The sequence below is a fragment of the Leucopleurus acutus genome, assembly GCF_964270905.1.
Source record: "Leucopleurus acutus genome assembly, chromosome: 17".
Classification (NCBI taxonomy): domain Eukaryota; kingdom Metazoa; phylum Chordata; class Mammalia; order Artiodactyla; family Delphinidae; genus Leucopleurus; species Leucopleurus acutus.
The window spans coordinates 47,980,357-47,989,977 of NC_139159.1; positions in this window are offsets into that span (position 1 = coordinate 47,980,357).

Consider the following 9,621-nt stretch of genomic DNA (forward strand, 5'->3'; position numbering starts at 1 on the left):
TCTAGGTTCTTTCCTTCGGCACGGTTATTTGGAGGTTCATCCAGCTTCTTGTGTGTGTTAATAGTTTGTATTTTCATTGCTGAGTAGTATTCCATTGTGTGTATATACCACAATGTATCCATTGGCTTGCTGATGGGCACATGGGTTGTGTCTAGTTTTTGACTTAAGACCTTACTATTTTTTGAGTACTTTGGGCCAAACACCCTTCTAAGTGCTTTATATATATATATATATCTCAAATCACTTAGTCATTCAGCCAATCACACAATATGAGGCAGGTGCTCTTCTGCTCCTCCTTTGTTGATGAGCTAACTGAAGCACTATGTGGTTGAGTAAACTGCCCAAGGTCTTGCAGGTGTTAAAGGGCAGAGCCAGGATTCAAACCCAGACAGCGTGATTCTAGAGCCAACATTCTCATCTGTCCTGCTTAACTGTTACCAAAACTTAGCCACCCCTGTCATATGTTGGGGTGGGGATGCGGCACTTGTACCTTGTATTTGCAGTGCCCAGGCTTTTTTTTTTTTTTTTTTTTTTGCTGTACGCGGGCCTCTCACTGTTGTGGCCTCTCCCATTGCGGAGCACAGGCTCCAGATGCGCAGGCTCAGCGGCCATGGCTCACGGGCCCAGCCGCTCCGCGGCATGTGGGATCTCCCCGGACCGGGGCACGAACCCGTGTCCCCTGCATCGGCAGGCGGACTCTCAACCACTGCGCCACCAGGGAGGCCCAGTGCCCAGGCTTTTAATAACTGCCATCATTTGTCATCTAGATGGTCCTACCACCTGCTTAAGTCCCCTTACAACATCTATTTCAGGCGTTCATTGAATGGAAAATATTTCTAGGTATGAATTTGTTTAGCACTAGAAATTTCTGTTCCAATGATAGAACATCATAACACAGTTGGCCTTATCTTTTTAAAAGAATATTTTTGACTTCTGAAAATCAACAAAAATCAGGAACACATGATTGCCACTGAATAGTATCTTTGTATTTGAAAGTTTAAAAAGACAAATAACTCTCTTCCCAACAGTACAACTGGAAATGACCCAAGTCACCCTTTTCTGAGGGTACAGGGCTTTCTTGGAATGCCTTTTCGGAAAAGTTGTGTTGCTGCTTTTGATTCTTTTTGGCTCGCGTCCCTCAGTTGCAAGGATACTATGTAAATTGCAGTGATGCCCCGCAGCTCTGCGGCAGAGCTGGGCTCTCCCTGCCACTTGACCCTCTATTGTTTAAGGAGTCATATAAAGAAGATTTGGTTCCTTCAAGGGAAATGAGAGCCACAGGTCCATGGCTGGCGATGAAGGCAGTGCGTTACCAGCCAGACCAGGACACCCTGTAAACAATAACCTGCCTGGGTATGCCCTGCCTGCTGAGCCTGTCTTCCTGTTCAGATTTTGTTGAAATAAACATGAACTTGAGGACAACCAGCTTTTCTGCATCTCTAGTCGGGGAGTTGAAAGAGCAAGGTTGAGCGGGTGGTTCCAGCAGTGAGCTGGCCCAGCAAGATGGACTGGTATTCAGCCGAGAGAGAATGTTTAGTGGAGACCTACCATGTGTCTGCCCTGTGCCCGGGCTGTGGGTACCTGGCGATCGTGCAGATGTTGTTTCAGTGCTCATACAGTCTCAGACATTCAGCCAGAAAAAAACACAATAGATTCTAAGCACGATCTGTTCTATGCAGGACAAGCATAGAGCACAGAGCATGCATGGGGTTGGGGAAGGGTGGGGGGTTCATCCCTGAGTCAGGGGCAAAGGCTAAGGCTTCCCTGAACCATGGACAGTTAGCTGAGACCTGAGGTGTGAGTCAGGATTAGTCAGATGAAGAGCCTGTGAAGAGAGTGAGAAAGAGAAGTGTTTAAGGTAGAAAAATGGGCAAGTGTGAGGAAGCCCTTAGTTCAGTTGGAGAAACAGAAATAAGGCCATTGAATTGGAGTGAAGGAGCAGGAGGTAAGATGGGGCCAGGTGAGGCCCATTGTGCTGATGAGGAAAATGAGGCTCTGGGAAGCCCCTACTGTGCCTATGCTTTTGTAGCTGGAACTCGCAATCATCCCTCATCTTCACACAGCATTTGACCATGTCGTCCCCCTTTATTCCTGTAAGTCCTTAAAAATGTGCCCATTTTAGAGATAAAGAAACTGAGGCTCAGAACATGTTTTCTCAAGAGGACACAGCCAGAGGCATCCGAGCCAAGACTTGAATGCTGAAGTTCCACCTCTGAAGCTCTCACTGCCTTGGCAGCGACTCTCAAACTTGCATCGAGTGTGAGACAATGCTTAGAAGCTTTAAAAAAAAAAAAAACCAATTCTGACCTCAACCTCAAATTATCTAAGTGAGACCTTAGGCAAGTCACTGGTCTTGAACCACTTCAGCTTCCTGATCTGCAACATAAGGGAGCAGATCCTCATTTTCTATAGTGAGAGGTCAATAGAGGATGCCTGATCCCGAAAAATATGTGGCATTACAAGCGTGGTATTTGGTGGCATGGAGGTTATCAGCCAGATACAAGGAAAGATTGCCTCTAGGGAGGGTAAGATGGTGGTGAGGTCTAGAGACGGCTGTTCGCCTTCATAAGCCTTATAGAATTAGTTGACTCTCTAACCTATATGCAACTCTAACCTTCTAAAAATTTAAATTAAATAGGGTGGGGATTGGACTAGATAACCTTTAAGACCCAATCCTCCTCTATCATTCTGTGCTTTGTCAGAATTTCAAATTAAAATTCAAGTGCAAGAGAGGTATTACCTGTTGTGCCGACACTGAGGAACTGGTTAACAGCTAAGAGCAAGGTGGCAAAGAGGAAAGGGGAGGACGTAGGAGAAATATTTACTGAGCACAGATGACTGTGCTGAGCACATTTCTGTCTTCATCTCACTGAGCTGCCATTGCAACCCTGGGAGGTAGGTTGTCATTATTGCCCAAGTTTAAAGATCAGGGGAGTTAAGTAACTTACCCAAAGAGACAGCTGATGAGGCTCAGAGCCTGGATTTCTAGATTTGATTGTGAAAGCCTGTGGTTGTTTCTTGTGTTGACCTTTGATTAAAGCCAAGGGTAAGCTGGGACGAAGAGAGAGAGTGGCATGGACATATATACACTACCAAATGTAAAATAGATAGCTAGTGGGAAGCAGCCGCAAAGCACAGGGAGATCAGCTCGGTGCTTTGTGACCACCTAGAGGGGTGGGATAGGGAGGGTGGGAGGGAGGGAGATGCAAGAGGGAGGAGATTTGGGGATATATGTATACATATAGCTGATTCACTTTGTTATACAGCAGAAACTAACACACCCTTGTAAAGCAATTATACTCCAATAAAGATGTTTTTAAAAAAAATGAAAGAAACTCTGAAATAGAATTAAAAATAAAGCCAAGGGCAACATTTAGCTCCCCACCACCTCTCCCAACCCCCTGGTTCTGCAGGGACGACCCACCCCCTTACCCTCACCATGCAGTGTGGCTTCCCGGTGATCTGATTCGATGTGAGGAGAGAACTTAGAATACCTGTAAGAATAAAGTGTTAGATTAGAATTCTTTAGAGACAAGTAATAGAAACCCACTGGAGATGTAAACAAAGACTGGAAATTCACTTAAGTGAATTCACTTAAGATAAAGGGCTTCTTAAAGAGCCCAAGAGCAGACTATAGTTGGATCTTGGGAAGCAGTGGATCTTGGAACTAGAACGTTCCTGAAACTCTGTCTCTTTTCTTCTTTCTATGTATCTGCTAATCAGTTTCCCCTATTTCCCGAAGTCACCTGGCAGAATAAAGCTGCTTTATAGCTCTCCCCCTCCCCGACCCTAGTGCTCATTGTTACCTGGTAACAGTTCCAGCCGTGGAGACAGTGCTTCAGTCCACCAGGCCCTGGGTTGAAATTCCAGGGAAAGAGAATTTGAGTGGTGCATCCCTGGTCCAATCAGTTATACCCAGAGAACGTGACCATAGTGTATGAATATGCCTGCTAGAGTTCATGTGTGTGTGGGGGGGGGTGCGGGGCAGGGTGTAGATCAATTCCATGAGAAAAAGTGAAGGTAGAGTCACTTGCTCACACGCTTCACTAAGTCTGACCTAGTGGAACGTAACACCCTAGAGTTTACCTTCCCTTTCTATTCCTCCTTTGCAGGAGAAAAAATAAGTCAGTAATAATGATAAAATAAAACTGAACAAGCAAAATAAAAAGTTGCGTCTACAACTGCCTTTTGAAGCATGTGTTAGAGTAAATTTTTGTTTGCACATGTCAGAAACCAAATGCAACAAAAAGGACATTTAATGTTCATGTGAAGGGGGAAGTATAGATGTTAGACTGCCTTCAGGCATAGCTGGATCCAGGAGCTCAAATAATATCTTGAGGACTCTGCCTTTCTCTCTTGCCCCCTCTCTGTTCTGCCATCCTCTCCACGTTGGCTTCATACGTAGCTTCCACAAATGGCTGCTTCCATGAAGCTGGGAGAGAGGACCGCAGGCAGCCCTAGCGTAAAGTTCACCATCTTGGAACAGTGCTACTCAATGAGAGGAGTGGGGGTGGGGGGCAGCAGCACCCCCCTAGAAGTCATCTTGGAAATCTGTGGGGATGGCTGGAGTTGTCACAATGATGGTGGGGAGCTAGTGCTTGAGTTTCATGCTACACATCCTGCAGAGTACGGGGCACTCCTATACAAAGAAGAATTCTCACGTTCTACACAAATTTCTAACATCCCACTGGACATTCATGTCGGTGGAAAGCCTATTTATAACGAACTGAGTCTAGACTCTGCAAACGACTTTATATATAAAATGGGGTTATCTTTAATTGAGATGTATATAACATAGGGACATAACATTACAACATGATTCAATACCTATATATATTGTGAAATGATCACTACAATAAGTCTAGTTAATTTCTATCACCACACATAGTTACACATTTTTTCCTTGTGATGAGAACTTTTAAGATCTATGCTCTGAGCAACTTTCAAACATACAATATAGTATTAACCATAGTCACCATCGCATTATATTCCCATGACTTTTTTATCACTGGAAGATTGTACCTTTTGACCTCTTTCACCCATTTTGTCCACCCTCCACCCTTGCCTCTGGCAACCACCATCTGTTCTCTGTATATGTGAGCTCAGGTTTTTATTCTTTTTTAGATTTCATAAATAAGTAAAAGCATATGGTATTTGTCTTTCTCTGACTTATTTCATTGGCATAATGCCCTCGAGGCCCATCCATGTTGCCACATGGCAAGATTTCCTTCTTTTTTTTAAGGCTGAATATTATTCCTCTGTGTGTGTGTGTGTGTGTGTGTGTGTGTACACCACATCTTTTTATCCATTCATCCATTGATGGACACGTCCATGTCTTGGCTATGGTAAATAATGCTGCATTGAACATGGGAGTGCATATCTTTTCAAGTTAATGTTTTTGTTTCCTTTGGATAAATACCCAGAAGTGGAACTGCCAGATTCATATGGTAGTTCTATTTTTAATTTTTGAGGAAACACCATACTATTTTCCATAGTGTCTGAACCAGTTTACATTCCCACCAAAAGTTCACAAGGCTTCCCTTTTCTCCACATCCATCACTAACATTTATTTCTTGTCTTTTTTTTTTTTTTTTTTTTTGCGGTACGTGGGCCTCTCACTGTTGTGGCCTCTCCCGTTGCGGAGCACAGGCTCCGGACGCGCAGGCCCAGCAGCCATGGCTCACAGGCCCAGCCACTCCGCGGCATGTGGGATCCCCCCACACCAGGGCACGAACCCACGTCCCCTGCATCGGCAGGCAGACTTTCAACCACTGCACCACCAGGGAAGCCCTATTTCTTGTCTTTTTGATAATAACAGAAGTGAGGCGATCTCTCATTGTGGCTTTGATTTGCATTTCCCTGATGATTAGTGATGTTGAACATGTCTTCATGTGCCTGTTGGCCATCTGTATGTCTTCTTTGGAAAAGAATGTCCTCTGCCCATTTTTTAATCAGATTTTTTTCTTTTTGCTCTAGAGTTGTATGAGTTCTTTATATATTTTGGGATGTGAACCTCTTATCAGATTATATGATTTGCAATTATTTTCTCCCATTCGGTAAGTTGCCTTTTCATTTTATTGATGGTTTCCTTTGCTGTGCAGAAGCTTTTTAGTTTGACTTAGTCCCACTTATTTGTCTTTGCTTTTGTTGTCTTTGCTTTTGGTGTCACAACCAAAAATTCATTGCAAAGACTAATGTCAAGGAGCTTACAGCCTATGTTTTCTTCTAGGAGTTTTATGGTTTCAGGTCTTATGTTTAAGTTTTTAATCCATTTTGAGTTAATTGTGGGTATAGTGTAAATTAGTGGTCCAGTTTCATTCTTTTGCATGTGGCTGTCCAGTTTTCCCAGCACCATGTATTGAAGAGACTGTCCTTTCCCCATTGTATATTCTTGACTTCTTTGCCATAAACTAATTGACCACATATGTATGGGTTTATTTTGGAGCTCTCTATTCTGTTCCATTGATCTGTGTGTCTGTTTTTATGTCAATGCCAAACTGTTTTGATTACTGGAGCGTTGTAATATAATTTGAAATCAGAGCACATGATGCCTCCTGCTTTGTTCTTCTTTCTCAGGATTGCTTTGGCTATTCAGGACCTTTTGTGGTTCCATGCAAATTTTAGAATTTTTTCTATTTCTGTGAAAAATGCCTTTGGAATTTTGATAGGGATTATGTTGAAACTGTAGATTGCTTTGGGTAGTATGGACATTTTAACAATATTTATTTTTCTAATCCATTCTTATGGAATATCTTTGCAACTAGTTGTGTCTTCAGTTTCTTTCATCAATATCTGATAGTTTTCAGTATAGAGGTCTTTTACTTCATTAGTTAAATGCATTCCTAGGTATTCTTTTTGATGTTATTTTAAATGGGATTTTTCTTAATTTCTCTTTCTGACTGTGCATTATTAGTGTATAGATGTTGCAACTTTACTGAATTCGTTTATTAGTTCCAACAAGTTTTTGGATGGTATCTTTAAGGTTTTATGTACATAATATCGTATCATCAGCAAATAATGACAATTTATTTCTTCCTTTCCAGTTTGGATAACTTTTACTTCTTCTTGACTAATTGCTGTAGCTAGGACTTCCAATATTATGTTGAATAGAGGTGGCAACAGTGGGGATTCTTGCTTTGTTCCTGATTTTAGGGGAAAAGTTTTGTTTCTTATTCTAGGGGAAATTTTTTCACTTTTTTTTTTTTTTTGGTTTATTGGTTTTTGGTTTTTGTTTTTTGCTGTTGAGAATGATGTTAGCTATGGGCTTGTCATATATGGCCTTTATTAAATGCACCATATATGTGTGGTACATTTCCTCTATAGCCTCTTTGTTAAGAGTTTTTATCATAAATGGATGTTGAATTCTGTCAAATCTTTTTCTGCATCTACTGAGATAATTATATGGTTTTTATCCTTTATTTTATCAATGTGGTATCACATTGATTTGTGGGTACTGAACGATTCTTACATCCCTGGAATAAATTCTACTTTATCATGTATGATACTTTTAATGTATTGTTGAATTCAGTTTGCTAATATTTTGTGGAGGATTTTTGCATCTATGTTCATCAGGGATATTGACCTTTTCTTGTGGTGTTCTTGTCTCATTCTGGTATCAGTAATGCTGGCCTCATGAAATGAGTTTGGAAGCGTACATTCTATTTTTTAGAATAGTTGAGAAGGATTGGCATTCTTTTTTTTTTTTTTTTTTTTGCGGTACACGGGCCTCTCCCTGTCGTGACCTCTCCCGCTCCGGAGCACAGGCTCCGGACGCACAGGCTCAGCGGCCATGGCTCACGGGCCCAGCCGCTCCACGGCATGTGGGATCTTCCCGGACCAGGGCACGAACCCATGTCCCCCGCATCGGCAGGCGGACCCTCAACCACTGCGCCACCAGGGAAGCCCAGGATTGGCATTCTTTAAATGTTTAGTTGAACTTACTAGTTAAGCCACCTGGTCCTGGACTTTTGTTGGGAAGTTTTTGATTACTGACTCAATCTCCTTATTACTATCTGGTCTGTTCAGATTTTCTATTTCTTCATCATTCAATCTTGGTAAGTTTCTAGGAATTTTTTCTGGGATGTCCAATTTGTTGGTGTATGATTGTTCATAGTAATTATGATCCTTTATATTTTTGTGGTATCAGTAGAAACATCTCCTCTTTCATTTCTGATTTTGAGTCCTTTTTTTCTTGATGAACGTAGCTAATGTTTTGTCAGTTTTATCTTTTCATAAACCTTAGGTTTTTTTAATATTTACTATTGTCTTTTTAGGCTTTATTTCATTTATTTCCACTCTGATCCTTGTTTTTTCCTTAGTTCTACTACGGGTTTCATTTGTTCTTTTTCTAGTTCCTTAAGATACAACATTGGGATGTTTTATTTGAGATTTTTCTTGTTTCTCTATGTAGGCATTTATTGTTGTGAACTTCCCACTTAGAACTGCTTTTGCTGCATCCCATAGGTTTTGGTATGTTGTATTTCCATTTTCATTTATCTCAAGGTATTTTTTTATTCTTTGACCGTTGGTTGTTCAGTAGCATGTTGTCTAATCTCCACGTACTATTGAATTTTCCAGTTTTTTCTTGTAATTGATTTCTAGTTTCATACCATTGTGGTTGGAAAAGATGCTGACATGATTTCAATCTTCTCAAATTATTGACTTGTTTGTGGCCTAACATATGATCTATCCTGGAGAATGTTCCACATCCACTTGAGAAGAATGTGTATTCTGTTACTTGGATGGAATGTTCTCTAAGTGTTTAAGTTTATCTAGTCTACCGTGTTGTTTATGACCAATGTTCCCTTATTGAATTTCTGTATGGATGATCTATCCATTGAAGAAAGTGAAGTATTAAATTTCTCTACTATTATTGTATTGCTATCTCTTTCATCAGGTCTGTTAATATTCTATATTTAGGTTCTCTTATGTTGAGTGCATAAACATTTAAAAATGTTATATCTTTTTATTGGTATTTTTATTGTTATTTATATAACATTTAAAAACGTTATATCTTTTTATTATAATCTTATTTATTGATACCTTTAGCATTATGTAATGCCCTTTGTCTCTTATTACAGCCTTTATCTTAAAGTTTATTTTGTCTAAGTATAGCTACTCCAGCTTTATTTTGGTTTCCATTTGCATGGAATATCTTTTTTCATCCCTTCACTTTTAGCATGTGTGTATCCTTATATCTGAAGTGAAGCTCTAGTAGGAAGCATGTAATGAGTCTTTTTTTTTTGTATCTATTCAGCCACTCTTTTTTGGGGGGGGCAAACTTTTAATTTTTGAATTTATTTATTTTTTTTATACAGCAGGTTCTTATTAGTCATCCATTTTATTATACACATCAGTGTATACATGTCAATCCCAATCTCCCAATTCACCACACCACCACCACCACCCCTCACTGCATTCCTCCCTTGGTGTCCATACGTTTGTTCTCTACATCTGTGTCTCAACTTCTGCCCTGCAAACCGGTTCATCTGTACCATTTTTCTAGGTTCCACATATATGTGTTAATATACGATATTTGTTTTTCTCTTTCTGACTTACTTCACTCTGTATGACAGTCGCTAGATCCATCCACGTCTCAACAAATGACACAATTTCTTTCCT